The 13,431-nt window shown below is 37.8% G+C and overlaps 1 protein-coding gene across 2 annotated transcripts in view; it reads left to right on the top strand.

Moving 5' to 3' along the window:
* Positions 1-13,431, top strand: part of PPM1L (protein phosphatase, Mg2+/Mn2+ dependent 1L) — a 333,300-nt gene that overhangs the window by 270,227 nt on the left and 49,642 nt on the right. The gene's annotated exons all lie outside the window — the stretch shown is intronic.

Raw genomic sequence — 13,431 nt, 5'->3', positions numbered from 1 at the left:
AGTCTTACACTTCTTTTGTTAAATATGTTGTTATGTAGTTTACCTTTTTAATACTACTACATATGGAATTATTAATTTTATTTTCAGTGTTCATTTCTAGCATTTACAAATAGTATTTTTACTACTGGATTCTACAACCTGCCCAACTCATTTAGCGGTTCTAGTTTGTTTGTGTGTGTGTGTGGATTCCTTTGAACTTTCTACATGCAAGATCATGTCATCTATGTTGCCTCTCTACTTTGGATGCCCTTTTATTTCATTTTCTTGCCTAATTGCCCTGGCTAGAACCTCCAGTACAATGTTGAATAGAAATGGCAAGAGCTGACATCCTAGTCTGGTTCCTCAATTAGAGAGGAAGCATTCGGTCTTTTACCATTAAGTAGGATGTTTGCTCTACATTGTTTGTAGATGTTCTTTGCCTGGAGCAAATTCTCTTCTATTCCAAATTTGTTGAGTATCTTTATATGAAAGGGTACTGGATTTTGTCAAGTGCTTTTTCTGAACCTATTGATCATGTGGTTTTTTAATTTTATTCTCTTAATACAGTGTATTACATTGATTTTCATATGTTGAACCAATCTTGCATTCTCAGGATGCATTACTTTTGAGCACGGCATATACTACTTTTTATATGTTGCTAGATTTTGTTTGCTACTATTTTGTTGAGCGTTTTCACAGTATTTTTATAGGAGATTCTGGCCTGTCCTTTTATTTGCATGTGATGCCTTTGTCTGGTTTTGTTATCAGGGTAACACTACCTTCATGGAATGAATTGTAAGTGTTCCTTTCTCTTCTGTTTTTTTGAAATTTGTGAAGAATTGGTATTGATTATTTTTTGCATGTTTGGTAGAATTTGCTAGTGAATCTATCTGGACATGGACATTTTATGAGAAGTTTTTTGATTATTAATTCAATCTCTTTACCTATTATAGATCTATTCAGATTTTCTATTTCTTCTTGGTTAAGTTTAGGTAGTTTGAGTCTTTATAGCAATTTGTTAATTTAATCTAGTTATCTAATTTATTGGCACAAAATTGTTCACAGTATTCCCTTACAATTCATTTTATTTCTGTAAGATTGTTGTTGACGTCCCTTCTTTCATTCCTGATCATAATAATGAGTCTTTTCTCTTTACCAATCTAGCTAAGTTTTGTGAATTTTGGTGATCTTTTCAAAGAACCAACTTTAGTTTTTGCTGATTTTTTCTCTTTTGGTTTTCTATTCTCTATTTTTGCTCTAATCTTTATTATTTCCTTCCTTCGTTGGGGGTTAGTTTGCTTTTTATCCAGTTTCCTAGGGTGGGAACTTAGGTTTTGATTTCAGAACTTTCTTATAGGCGTTAGCTTTAAAATGATGCCTGGGCTGCAACGCGTAAGTTTTGGTATGTTGTGTTTCACTTTAATTCATCTCAAAGTATTTTCTAATTCCTCTTGTGATTCCTTCTTTGCTCTATTGGTTAGGCTTCTGTTTAGTCCTTTTTACATATTGAATTTTCCAAATTTATTTCTGTTTATTTCTAATTTTATTCGTTTGTTGTCAGAGAACATTCTTTGTATGATTCCCACCCTTTTAAATTTATTGAGGTTTGTTTTATCATCTAACATGTTGTCTATCCTGGAAAATGTTTCATGTATTAATAATAATGTGCATTCTGATATTGTTATATGGAAGGTGCCATAGAGGTCTGTTAGGTCTAGTGGTTTATAATGTTGTTCAAGTCTTCTATTTTCTGGTTAAGCTTCTGCCTGGTTGTTTTATTTGTTATTGAAACTGGGGTTTTGAAGTCTACATCTATTATTGTTGAGTAGTCTATTTCTTCCTCTAGTTGTGTCAGGTTTTGCTTCCAGTTTTGTTAGAGCTCTGTTGTTACATGTATATAATAGTTGTAATTTCCTGATGGATTCACCCTTTTATCATTTTAAAATATCCTTTTTTGTCTCTAGTAATTTCTGTCTAAAGTCTATTTTGTCTAATATTGGTACAGCCACTCTAGTTCTCTTTTGGCTCTTATTGTATGGTATACTTCCCTCCAGCCTTTTTACTTTCAACCTCTTTGTCTTTAAATATAAAGTATTTTCTCGGCAGCATACAGTTGGATCATTTTCAAAATCCATTCTACTAATCTGTGCCTTTTGATTAGAGTGTTTAATTCATTTATGTTTAGTGTAATTACTAATAAAGTAGGATTTATGTCTATTATTCGCTATTTATTTTCTGTATGTCTTTTGTGTTTGTTCCGGTATTTTTTCTTTATTGCATACTTTTGCATTAACTAGGTATTTTCTCTTTTAATTACACTGTTGTTTCTTTTACCTTATTTTTTAAAAAGTATTGGAGTATAATTTTTTTTATTGGAGTATAATTGCTTTACAATGGTGTGTTAGTTTCTGCTTTATAACAAAGTGAATCAGCTATTCATATACATATATCACCATATCTCGTCCCTCTTGCGTCTCCCTCCCACCCTCCTTGTCCCACCCCTCTAGGTGGTCATAAAGCACCAAGCTGATCTCCCTGTGCTATGTGGCTACTTCCCACTAGCTCTCTATGTTATATTTGGTAGTGTATATATATCCATGCCACTCTCTCACTTCCTCCCAGCTTACCCTTCCCCTCCCCATGTCCTCAAGTCCATTCTCTACATCTGCGTCTTTATTCCTGACCTGCCTCTAGGTTCTTCATAATCTCTAGCTCCATCCACCTCACTACAAATAACTCAGTTTTGTTTCTTTTTATGGCTGGAGTAATATTCCATTGTATAGATATGCCACATCTTTATTCATCTGTCATTGGACATGTAGGTTGCTTCCATTTCCTGGCTATTGTAAATAGAGCTGCAATGAACATTTTGGTACATGACTCTTTTTGAATTATGGTTTTCTCAGGGGATATGCCCAGTAGTGGGATTGCTGGGTCGTATGGTAGTTCTATTTTTAGTTTTTTAAAGAACCTCTATACTGTTCTCCATAGTGGCTGAATCAATTTACATTCCCACCAACAGTGCAAGGTGGTTCCCTTTTCTCCACACCCTCTCCAGCATTTATTGTTTCTAGATTTTTTGATGATGGCCATTCTGACTGGTGTGAGGTGATACCTCATTGTAGTTTTGATTTGCATTTCTCTAATGATCAGTGATGTTGAGGATCCTCTCAGGTGTTTGTTGGCAATCTGTATATCTTCTTTGGAGAAATGTCTATTTAGGTTTTCTGCCCAATTTGGATTGGGTTGTTTGGTTTTTTGATATTGAGCTGCATGAGCTGCTTGTAAATTTTGGAGATTAATCCTTTGTCCGTTGCTTCATTTGGAATTATTTTCTCCCATTCTGAGGGTTGTCTTTTTGTCTTGTTTATGTTTTCCTTTGCTGTGGAAAAGCTTTGAAGTTTCATTAGGTCCCATTTGTTTATTTTTGTTTTTATTTCCATTTCTCTAGGAGGTGAGTCAAAAAAGGATCTTGCTGTGATTTATGTCATAGAGTCTTCTACCTATGTTTCCCACAAAGAGTTTTATAGTGTCTGGCCTTACATTTAGGTCTTTAATCCATTGAGTTTATTTTTGTGTATGGTGTTAGGGAGTGTTCTAATTTCATTCTTTTACATGTAGCTGTCTAGTTTCCCCAGCACCACTTATTGAACAGGCTGTATTTTCTCCATTGTATATTCTTGCCTCCTTTATCAGAAATAAGGTGACCATATGTGCGTGGGTTTATCTCTGGGCTTTCTATCCTGTTCCATTGATCTTTCTGTTTTTGTGCCAGTACCATACTGTCTTGATTACTGTAGCTTTGTAGTATAGTCTGAAGTCAGGGAGCCTGATTCCTCCAGCTCCGTTTTTCATTCTCAAGATTGCTCTGGCTGTTTGGGGTCTTTTGTGTTTCCATACAAATTGTGAAATTTTTTGTCCTAGTTCTGTGAAAAATGCCATTGGTAGTTAGATAGGGATTGCACTGAATCTGTAGATTGCTTTGGGTAGTATAGTCATTTTCACAATGTTGATTCTTCCAATCCAAGAACATGGTATATCTCTCCATCTATTTGTATCATCTTTAATTCCTTTCATCAGTGTCTTATACTTTTCTGCATACAGGTCTTTTGTCTCCTTAGGTAGGTTTATTCCTAGGCATTTTATTCTTTTTGTTGCAGTGGTAAATGGGAGTGTTTCCTTAATATGTCTTTCAGATTTTTCATCATTTGTGTTATAGGAATGCAAGAGACTTCTGTGCATTAATTTTGTATCCTGCTACTTTGTGAAATTCATTGATTAGCTCTAGTAGTTTTCTGGTAGCATCTTTAGGATACTATCATGTCATCTGCAAACAGTGACAGCTTTACTTCTTCTTTTCTTACTTGGATTCCTTTTATTTCTTTTCTTCTCTGATTACTGTGGCTAAAAATTCTAAAACTATTCTGATTGCTGTGGCTAAAAATTCCAAAACTATGTTGAATAAAAGTTGTGAGAGTGGGCAGCCTTGTCTTGTTCCTGATCTTAGTGGAAATGGTTTCAGTTTTTCACCATTGAGAACGATGTTGGCTGTGGGTTTGTTATATATAGTGTTTATTATGTTGAGGTAAGTTCACTCTATGCCTACTTTCTGGAGAGTTTTTATCATAAATGGGTGTTGAATTTTGTCCAAAGATTTTTCTGCATCTATTGAGATGATATGTCATATAGTTTTCTCCTTCAATTTGTTAATATGGTGTATCACATTGATTGATTTGTGTATATTGAAGAATCCTTGCATTCCTGAGAAAAAGCCCACTTTTTCAGGGTGTATGATCCTTTTAATGTGCTGTTGGATTTTGTTTGCTAGGATTTTGTTGAGGATTTTTGCATCTTTGTTCATCAGTGATATTGGCCTGTAGTTTTCTTTCCTTGTTACATCCTTGTCTGGTTTTGGTATCAGGGTGGCTCGTAGAATGAGTTTGGGAATGTTCCTCCCTCTGGTATATTTTGGAAGAGTTTGAGAAGGATAGGTTGTAGCTCTTCTCTAAATGTTTGATAGAATTTGCCTGTGAAGCCATCTGGTCCTGGGCTTTTGGTTGTTGGAAGATTTTTAATCACAGTTTCAATTTCAGTGCTTGTGATTGGTGTGTTTATATTTTCTATTTCTTCCTGGTTCAGTCTCGAAAGGTTGTGCTTTTCTAAGAATTTGTCCATTTCTTCCAGGTTGTCCATTATATTGGCATATAGTTGCTTGTAGTAATCTCTCTGATCCTTTGTATTACTGCAGTGTCAGTTTTTACTTCTCCTTTTTCATTTCTAATTGTATTGATTTGAGTCTTCTCCCTTTTTTTCTTGATGAGTCTGGCTAATGGTTTATCAACTTTATCTTCTCAAAGAACCAGCTTTTAGTTTTATTGATCTTTGCTATTGTTTCCTTCATTTCTTTTTCATTTATTTCTGAACTGATGTTTATGATTTCTTTCCTTCTGCTAACTTTGGGGTGTTTTTGTTCTTTCTCTAATTGCTTTACGTGTAACGTTAGGTTGTTTGAGTTGTTTCTTGCTTCTTGAGGTAGTATTACATTGCTATAAACTTCCCTCTTAGACCTGCTTTTGCTGCATCTCATAGGTTTTGGGTCATGGTGTTTTCATTGTCATTTGTTTCTAGGTATTTTTTGATTTCCTCTTTGATTTCTTCAGTGATCTCTTGGTTATTTAGTAGTGTATTGTTTAGCCTCCATGTGTTTGTATTTTTTACAGATTTTTCCCTGTAATTGATATTTAGTCTCATAGCATTGTGGTCAGAAAAGATACTTGATACGATTTCCATTTTCTTAAATTTATCAAGGCTTGATTTGTGACCCAAGATATGATCTGTCCTGGACAATGTTCTATGAGCACTTGAGAAGAAAGTGTATTCTGTTGTTTTTGGATGGAATGTCCTATAAGTATCAATTAAGTCCATCTTGTTCAATATATCATTTAAAGCTTGTGTTTCCTTATTTATTTTCATTTTGGATCTGTCCATTGGTGAAAGTGGGGTGTTAAAGTCCCCTACCATGATTGTGTTACTGTCGATTTCCTGTTTTATGGCTGTTAGCATTTGCCTTATGTATTGAGGTGCTCCTTCATTGGGTGCATAAATATTTACAATTCTTATATCTTCTTCTTGGATTGATCCCTTGATCATTATGTAGTGTCCTTCTTTGTCTCTTGTAATAGTCTTTATTTTAAAGTCTATTTTGTCTGATACGAGAATTGCTTTCTTTTGGTTTCCCATTTGCATGGAATATCTTTTTCCATCCCCTCACTTTCAGTCTGTATGTGTCCCTAGGTCTGAAGTGGGTCTCTTGTAGACAGCATATATATGGGTCTTGTTTTTATATCCATTCAGCCAGTCTGTGTCTTTTGGTTGGAGCATTTAATCTGTTTACATTTAAAGTAGTTATTGATATATATATTCCTATTACCATTTTCTTAATTGTTTTTGGATTCTTATTGTAGGTCTTTTCATTTTCTTGTGTTTCCTGCCTAGAGAAGTTCCTTTAGCATTTGTTGTAAAGCTGGTTTAGTGGTGCTGAATTCCCTTAGCTTTTGCTTGTCTGTAAAGCTTTTAATTTCTCCATCGAATCTGAACGAGATGCTTGATGGGTAGCGTAATCTTCGTTGTAGGTTTTTCCCTTTCATCATTTTAAATATGTCCTGCCACTCCTTTCTGGCTTGCAGAGTTTCTGCTGAAAGATCAGCTGTTAACCTTATGGGGATTCCCTTGTATGTTATTTCTTGTTTTTCCCTTGCTGCTTTTAATATTTTTTCTTTGTATTTAATTATAGTTTGATTAATATGTGTCTTGGCATGTTTCTCCTTGAATTTATCCTGTATGGGACTCATTGCACTTACTGGACCTGATTGACTATTCCCTTTCCCACATTAGGGAAGTTTTCAACTATAATCTCTTCAAATATTTTCTCAGTCCCTTTCTTTTTCTTTTCTTCTTCTGGGACCCCCATAATTCAAATGTTGGTGTGTTTAATGTCCCAGAGATCTCTGAGGCTGTCCTCAATTCTTTTCATTCTTTTTACTTTATTCTGCACTGTGGTAGTTATTTCCACTATTTTATCTTACAGGTAACTTATCCGTTTTCTGCCTCAGTTATTCTGCTGTTGATTCCTTCTAGAGAATTTTTAATTGCATTTATTGTGTTGTTCATCATTGTTTGTTTGCTCTTTAGTTCTTCTGGGTCCTTGTTAAACGTTTCTTGTATTTTCTCCATTCTATTTCCAAGATTTTGAGCATCTTTACTATCATTATTGTGAATTCTTTTTCAGGTAAACTGCCTATTTTCTCTTCATTTGTTTGGTCTGGTGGGTTTTTACCTTGCTTCTTCATCTGCTGTGTGTTTTTCTGTCTTCTCATTTTGCTTAACTTACTGTGTTTGGGGATCTCCTTTTCACAGGCTGCAGGTTCATAGTTCCCATTGTTTCTGGTGTCTTCCCCCTGTGGGTAAAGTTGGTTCAGTGGGTTTTATAGGCTTCCTGGTGGAGATGACTGGTGCCTGTGTTCTGGTGGATGAGGCTGAATCTTGTCTTTCTGGTGGGCAGGACTGCATCTGGTCGTGTCTTTTGGGGTGTCTGTGACCTTATTATAATTTTAGGCAGCCTCTCTGCTAGTGGGTGGGGTTGTTTTCCTGTCTTGCTAGTTGTTTGGCATAGAGTGTCCAGCACTGTAGCTTGCTGGTCGTTGAGTGGAACTGGGTCTTAGCGTTGAGATAGAGATCTCTGGGAGAGCTTTCGCTGTTTGATATTACATGGAACTGGGAGGTCTCTTGTGGACCAATGTCCTGAACTTGGCTCTCCCACCTCAGAGGCTCAGGCCTGACACCCAGCTGGAGCACCAAGACCGTGTCAGCCACGTGGCTCAGAAGAAGAGTGAGGGAAAAAAAAGAAAAAAGGAAAAAAGAAAATAAAGTTATTAAAATTTTAAAAATTATTAAAAAAAGTATTTTTTAAAAAAAGAAAGACTAGAACAACCAAACCAAAAAACAAATCCACCAATGATAATAAGTGCTGAAAAGTATACTAAAAAAAAAATCCAAAACGGTTAGACAGAACCCTAGGACTAATGGTAAAAGCAAAGCTGTACAGACAAAATTACACAAAGAAGCACACACATAACACACTCAACAAAAAGAGAGAAAGGGACAGAATATATATATATGTTAAAAAGAAGAGAGCAACCAAATCAATAAACAAATCTACCAGTGATAATATGCTGTAAATACTAAACTAAGATGATAAACATAAAACCAGAAACAAATTAGATGCAGAAAGCAAACCCCAAGTCTACAGTTGCTCCCAACGTCCACCACCTCAATTTTGGGATAATTCAGTGTCTGTTCAGGTATTCCACAGATACAGGGTACATCAAGTTGATTGTGGAGATTTAATCCAGTGCTCCTGAGGCTGCTGGGAGAAATTTCCCTTTCTCTTCTTTGTTTGCACAGCTCCTGGGGTTCAGCTTTGGATTTGGCCCTGCCTCTGCACGTAGGTCACCTGAGGGTGTCTGTTCTTCGCCCAGAGAGGATGGGGTTAAAGGAGCTGCTGATTCGGGTACTCTGGCTTACTCAGGCGTGGGGCAGGGAGGGGTACGTAATGGGGGGCGAGCCTGTGGTGGCAGAGGCCGGCGTAACGTTGCAACAGCCTGAGGCGTGCCATGTGTTCTCCCGGGGAAGTTGTCCCTGGATCACAGGACCCTGGCAGTGGCGGGCTGCACAGGCTTCCGGGAGAGGAGGTGTGATAGTGACCTGTGCTCACACACAGGCTTCTTGGTGGCGGCAGCAGCAGCCTTAGCGTTTCATGCCCATCTCTGGGGTCCGCGCTGATAGCCGCGGCTAGCGCCCGTCTCTGGAGCTTGTTTAGGCAGTTCTCTGAATCCCCTCTCCTTGCACACCCCGAAACAATGGTCTCTTGCCTCTTAGGCAGGTCCAGACTCTTTCCCGGACTCCCTCCCAGCTAGCTGTGGCACACTAGCCCCCTTCAGGCTGTGTTCAGGCAGCCAACCCCAGTCCTCTCCCTGGGATCTGACCTCCAAAGCCCGAGCCTCAGCTCCCTGCCCCCACCTGACCTGGTGGGTGAGCAGACAAGCATCTTAGGCTGGTGAGTGCTGGTCGGCACCGATCCTCTGTGCGGGAATCTCTCCACTTTGCTCTCTGCACCCCTCTTGCTGCTCTCTCCTCCGTGGCTCTGACGCTTCACCCCTGCCCACCCCCTGTCTCTGCCAGTGGAGGGGCTTTCTAGTGTGTAGAAACTTTTCCTCCTTCACAGTTCCCTCCCAGAGGTGCATGTCCCGTCCCTATTCTTTTGTCTGTTTTTTCTTTTTTCTTTTGCCCTACCCAGGTATGTGGGGAGTTTCTTGCCTTTTGGGGAGTCAGATGTTCTACCAGCATTCAGTAGGTGTTCTGTAGGAGTTGTTCCTCATGTAGATGTATTTTTGATGTATTTGTCAGAGGAAGGTGATCTCCACATCTTACTCCTCCGCCATCTTGAAGCTATCTAGCAAAAGCTGGTTTTTTGAAAAGATAAAATCAACAAACTTCTAGTCAGGCTCACCTAGAAGAAAAGAAAGAGGACCAAAATAAACAAGTTAAGAAACTGAAGAGGAGAAATAACAATTGATACTGCAGAAATACAAAAAAATCATAAGAGAATACTAAGAACAGTTATATGCCAACAAATTGGACAGCCAAGAAGAAATGGACAAGTTTCTACAAACATACAGCCTGCCAAAACTGAGTCAAGGAGAAACAGATAATTTGAACAGACCAGTCATGAAAAGTGAAATAGAATCTGTAAACAAATAAACCAAATAAGAAAAAAAAAACACAACTCCCTGCAAACAAAAGTCCAGGACCAGAGGACCTCACTGGGGAATTGTACCAAACATACGAAGAAGAACTTACACCTATTCTTCTCAAACTATTCCAAAAGATTGAAGAGGTGGGAACACTCCCAAATTCATTCTATGAAGCTACTACCACCTGGTACCAAAACCAGACAGAGACTACAACAGGGAAAATTATAGGCCAATGTCTTTGTTGAAGATTTTTGCATATATATTCATCAAAGTATTAGCAATCCAAATTCAACAGTATGCAAAAAGGATCGTATACCATGATCAAACTGGATTCATCCCAGGGGCAAAAGAATGATTGAATATATGTAAAATCAACCATTGTAATACACCATATTAACAAAAAGACGAAATCCACGTGATCATTTCAGTAGACACAAAGAAAGTATTTGACAAAATTCAACATCCATTCATGATAAAAAAAAACTCTCACCAAAGTGGGTACAGAAGAAACGTATCAACATAATAAAAGCCATATATGACAAACCCACTGCCAACATAATAGTCAGTGGTAAAAAGCTGAAAGCCTTCCCACTAAATTTAGAAACAAGACAAGGATGTCCCCTCTCACCATGTCTATTCAACATAGTATTGGAAGTCTTAGCCACATCAGTCAGAGAACAGAAAGACACAGAAATTATCCAAATTGGAAGGGAAGAGGTAAAACTGTCACTATTTGCAGATAACATGATAATCTATATATAGAACCCTAGAGACTCCACACAGAAACTGTTAGAATAAATGAGTTCAGCAAGGTAGCAGGATACAAGATTAACATTCAAAGACCCACTGCATTTCTTTAACAATGAAATATCAGAAAGAGAAAGTAAAAAAAAAAAATTCTGTTTAAAATCACACCAAAAAAATAAAATAACTAGGAGTAAACTTAACCAAGGAGGTGAAAACTATACTACACTGAAAACTATAAGACACTGATCAGGGAAACTGAAGATGATTCAAAGAAATGGAAAGATATCCCATGCTCTTGGATTGGAAGAATTAATATTGTTAAAATGGCCAGACTACCCAAAGCAATCTACAGATTTAATGCCATCCCTATCAAAATGCCCATGACATTTTGCACAGAAGTAGAATAATCATAAATTTTATGTAGAACCACAAAAGACCCAGAATTGTCAAAGCCATCCTGAGGAAAAAGAACAAAGCTGGAGGCATAACCCTCCCAGACTTTAGACAATACTACAAATCTACATTAATCAAAACAGCATGGTATCGGCACAAAAACAGACACATAGATCAGTGGAAAAGAATAGAGAGCCCAGATATAAACCCACATACCTATAGTCAATCTACAACAAAGAAGTCAATAATATACAATGGGGAGAAAGTCTCTTCAAGTGGTGTTGGGAAAGCTTGACAGCTGTGTGTAAATCAGTGAAATTATTACCCTCCCTCACACCATACACAAAGATAAACTCAAAATGTCTTGAAAACCTAAATATAAGACTTGACACCATAGAACTCCTAGAAGAGAACACAGGCAAAACATTCTCAAACATAAATCGTAGCAATATTTTCTTAGGTCAGTCTCCCTAGGCAAAAGAAATAAAAGGAAAAATTAACAAGTAGGACCTAATCGATCTTAAAAGCTTTTGCACAGCAAAGCTTTTGCACAGCATCAACAAAAAGACAACCTACTGAATGAGAGAAATTATTTGCAAACGGTGACTGACAAGGGCTTAATAACCAAAATACAACTCATACAACTCAATATCAAAAAAAAAAAAACAAAACCAATCAAAAAATGGGCAGGGCTTCCCTGGTGGCGCAGTGGTTGAGAGTCCGCCTGCTGATGCAGGGGACACGGGTTCATGCCCTGGTCCGGGAAGATCCCACATGCCACAGAGTGGCTGGGCCCGTTAGCCTTAGCTGCTGAGCCTGCGCGTCCGGAGCCTGTGCTCCGCAACGGGAGAGGCCACAACAGTGAGAGGCCCGCGTACCACAAAAAAAAAAAAAAAAAAAGGGCAGAAGACCTAAGCAGACACCTCTCCAAACAAGACATACATATCATACACATGACCAATAGGCACATGAAAAGATGCTCAACGTTGCTAATTATTAGAAAAGTGCAAATGAAAACTATAATGAGGTATCACCTCACACCAGTCAGAATGGCCATCATTAAAAAGTCTATAAATAATAAATGCTGGGAAGGGTGTGGAGAAAAGGGAACCCTCCTACACTGTTGGTGAGAATGTAAATTGGTGTAGCCACTATGGAAAACAGTATGGAGGTTCCTTAAAAATCTAAAATAGAGCTACCATATGATCCAGCAATCCCACTCCTGGGCATATATCCAGAAAAAAGGCAAATTAATTTGAAAAGATACATGCACCCCAGTGTTCATAACAGCACTGTTTACAATAGCCAGGACATGGAAACAACCCAAGTCCCAGCAACAGACAATTGGTTAAGCAGATGTGGTGTACACACACACACACAAAATGGAATATTAGCCATAAAAAAGAAGGAAATATTGTCATTCTGAGCAACATAGATAGACCTAGAGAATATCATATTAAGTAAGTCAGAGAAAGACAAATATAATATCACTTGTATGTGCAATCTAAAAAATAATACAAATGAATCTATATACAAAATAGGAACATACTCACAGACATAGAAAACCAACTTATGATTACCAAAAGGGATGAGGGAGGGACAATTTACGTGTGTGGGACTAACAAACTACTATACATAAAATAGATGGGCTTCCCTGGTAGCACAGTGGTTGAGAGTCCGCCTGCCGATGCAGGGGACACGGGTTCGTGCCATGGTCCGGGAAGATCCCACGTGCTGTGGAGAGGCTGGGCCCGTGGGCCATGGCCGCTGAGCCTGCGCGTCCGGAGCCTGTGCTCCACAACGGGAGAGGCCACAACAGTGAGAGGCCCGCATACCACAAAAAAAAAAAAAAAAAAAGATAAGCAACAAGTATTTACTATATAACACAGAGAAGTATATTCAGTATCTTGTAATAAATCTATAATGGAAATTAATCTGAAAAATATATAACTGAATCACTTTGCTATATACCTGAAACTAACACAATACTGTTAATCTACTATATTTCAATTAAAAACAAACAAACAAATGCTGCATAGTAGGTATATGGATATTTGTGACATATTTTGGTTTATCCTTAAGGGAAATACTCAACAATAAACATAAATAAAATCTTTTTTAAAGAAATGTCATCAAGACTGGTTTTCACACAAGCCTGAAGGAGCCCAAAGAAGGAACTCACTGAGGAATTAAGAGAAGAGAGCCTGAAAGTGCCATTGGATGTAATTTACATTCACTCATTAACAGATGATATTTAACTGCCTTCTAGGTGCACTGACAAGAGTCTGCCCTGCCCTAAACTTCATCTTTGTTGAAGGGTCCAACAAGTAAGCAGGTGTGTGTGGAATAGCTTCAAGAAAGCTAAGTGCTAAGTGCTAGGGGAACTTTCACAAAAGAAGGGCTTTTAATCACAGTTGGTGGGGAAGAGCTGGGAAGACTTCTCAAAGAAGGTACTATCTTAGCTGAGCTTTATAAAGAATGAATAGGAGTTGGTAGGTGT

Source organism: Delphinus delphis, chromosome 4, assembly GCF_949987515.2.
Source record: "Delphinus delphis chromosome 4, mDelDel1.2, whole genome shotgun sequence".
In the NCBI taxonomy this organism is placed as follows: Eukaryota; Metazoa; Chordata; class Mammalia; order Artiodactyla; family Delphinidae; genus Delphinus; species Delphinus delphis.
This window is presented reverse-complemented; position numbering and strand designations above follow the sequence as displayed.